Consider the following 2,622-nt stretch of genomic DNA (forward strand, 5'->3'; position numbering starts at 1 on the left):
CATTTGTATTGTTTGCCCGATCGCTTGACCCTTGCTTACTCTACGACTACGCTTCCGGAACTTCCCAACTCTACTCTGTTCACTCGCCTCCCGCGCCTGCTTCCGTACCGTCTCAAGGTTCGTGACACTATCAAAGTCTTTGACCATTTGACATGCTGTGAAATCAACAAAACTCACTGGGCTTGGTAACGTCAATGATGTCAAATCACAGATAAAGTTATCCCTTGCATCCTAAAATTTTATATTAAATTTAATATGAAATCAGATTCCAAGTGATGGGAAATCCTTCCCGTTATGTTTATAGAACATATAAGCTAATATTATATTTATATTTCCATTCTATCCTAGATAGAACCTAGATTTTGAAATGTGTGTGTGTGTGTGTGTGTGGGATGTTTAATGGCTCATATGCCCATACAGCATGCCTGGGGCAGAGAGGGTTAAGGGCTTTGTTCAGGGGCCCAACAGTGGCAGCTAGGTGATGGTGGGGCTTGAACCCCCAACATACTGATCAGTAACCCAGAGTTAATCTTCAGGCTAACAGACTCACTCTTTTTCCTGCATACATAACGCTTATCATTGTGGCCAAACAGTTAATTTTTTTGTTTTATATGACTCTTTATTTTTTAAATGTATTTTTTGTTTTATTTGAAAAGGGTGATGATCACCTGCAAACTTAAGTTTGGACTTTTTTGTTCTGGTCTTTGAGTAGAGGCTTCATCCTTGCAAGACCATGATGCTGTAGGTGAGAGGCCCAGGTAACAGTCTTGAACAGGCACAGTTAGAGAGCAGCACAAAAGAGGAAGGATATTTTTTATCTTGTTCATTTCCCCAGCTCAGTAAGGATAAGTAAATTGCTTACTCAGAGGGTGTGGAGGAAGCATGACAGACAAACGTTCATCCAGTAAACGAATATAAAACTCAGATGAACAAAGTTATGGACCAAGGATGTCACTTCTGGACCAAGGATGTCCAGTCTGGACCCAAACAAAATAAAAAAGCCAATAGATTAATGGTTGTCTACATTTACTTTTATGGCATTTGAGACCCTTTTCCAGAGTGACTTACATTTATTTCATTTTATACAACTGAATAATTGAGGGCCTTGCCAGGGCCCAGCAGTGTAAGGCTTGCAGTGCTGGTATTTGAACTCATCACCTTCCAATGTCTTCAACACAGAACTACCACTGCTCCTAAACTTATTTTGTATATTCGTTAACTATTTTATAAACCTCTGCCCATCTTTACCTCTGAGAGACTCCGCCTCTCTAATATAATCTTTTAACACCCGATCATGTTACTGTCCTGTTCCCAATTAACCTCCAGCTGTTTCTTTTTAATAACACTTACTTTTCCAGCCTTTTGTTGCCCTGTCCCAACTTTTTTGAGATGTCTTGTGGCCATCAAATTCAAAATTACCTTATTTTTTTCTTAAAACAGTACATTTCCTCAGTTTAAACATTTGAAATGTTTTCTATTTGTGAATAAAATATGGGTTTGTGAGATTTGCAAATCATTGCATTGTTTTTATTGACATTTTTACCCAGCGTCCTTTTTTGGAATTGTGGTTGTACAATATTACATCGCTGTTGCCGTCTTCTGACTGTGGAAATAAGAACATCTAATCATAAGCTCATAGTAAGTTTATTAAATTGTACTTTCACTAGACAGTCATATCTGATGTATCTGTTTGTTATTCACCATGATTCATCGTTATGGGGAAACCTACCCCAGGAGCACAGGGTCGCTGTGTCATTATTTAGCCAGTCATGGTCTAAAAAGAGAAATGGACAACAATAATCTACAAAGGCTTCTCTACAACAATATTCCATTAACTAACTTACAACAGGGTTGAAAGTTATTTACTTTTAGGTAGCAGAATATGAATGTGTCAGTAATTATTAATGGATTATTATGTGTTGCACTTTATAATATTTTATACTTTATAATGTTAACAACACATATAGACATTGAAGTTGTAATTGGAAGTATAGGAATTGGTATATAAGGGAAGTAAATCTCCAGGCGGAAGGTAATCATTAGCTATTGGAAATGAATGTGGATGTGATCAGTACTTATTCAGTAGTTACTTTTTAAAAGCCGTAGTTCCTTGGATTCTCCAAAGCAAAGAACCATTCAGCTGTGCCTGGTTATATTTTGAGCTAATTTGCATAAAATATCACTTCCAGTTTTACAACTGGGCCTTTCTTCACAAAATTGGTGTGAAATTACTCAGCAGAGTCTGAAGCTCAATAAATATCAGAAATGTTGAGATTTGTAAACAATATGGCCACCACAAGCCAATAAATCCTAGTGGTTCAGAGCTTGGTTTACTCAAATAGCTGTAACTCTGGACTGGTTGCATGGATTTGCACAAAACCTTCAGTACAAGGTTTGGAGTGAAGTGCTTCTATCTATCTATCTATCCATCCATCCATCTATCTATCTATCTATCTTCTTTCCTTTTAGCTACCTATTAGATATTACTCTATTAAACACTCACATATATCATGATGGTTTACCTACATAAAATAACCCCCGTGATCTCTCTCACATTAAAAAACACAAATCTCATAAATACCTCTGATCTGCTGTCCACTGCAACCCTTCTGCCCCGTTATC

At 37.3% G+C, this 2,622-nt stretch overlaps 1 long non-coding RNA gene across 1 annotated transcript; it reads right to left on the reverse strand.

The window, feature by feature from the left end:
- Window positions 1-727: 727 nt before the first annotated feature.
- On the reverse strand, window positions 728-2,622 carry LOC128634258 (uncharacterized). The gene is made up of 3 exons (XR_008397591.1): window positions 2,582-2,622; window positions 1,702-1,774; window positions 728-1,603 (listed from the first exon to the last, which is right to left on the reverse strand). It is a non-coding gene; the product is annotated as an uncharacterized LOC128634258 (long non-coding RNA).

This window comes from Ictalurus punctatus, chromosome 1 (assembly GCF_001660625.3).
Source record: "Ictalurus punctatus breed USDA103 chromosome 1, Coco_2.0, whole genome shotgun sequence".
Lineage (NCBI taxonomy): Eukaryota > Metazoa > Chordata > Actinopteri > Siluriformes > Ictaluridae > Ictalurus > Ictalurus punctatus.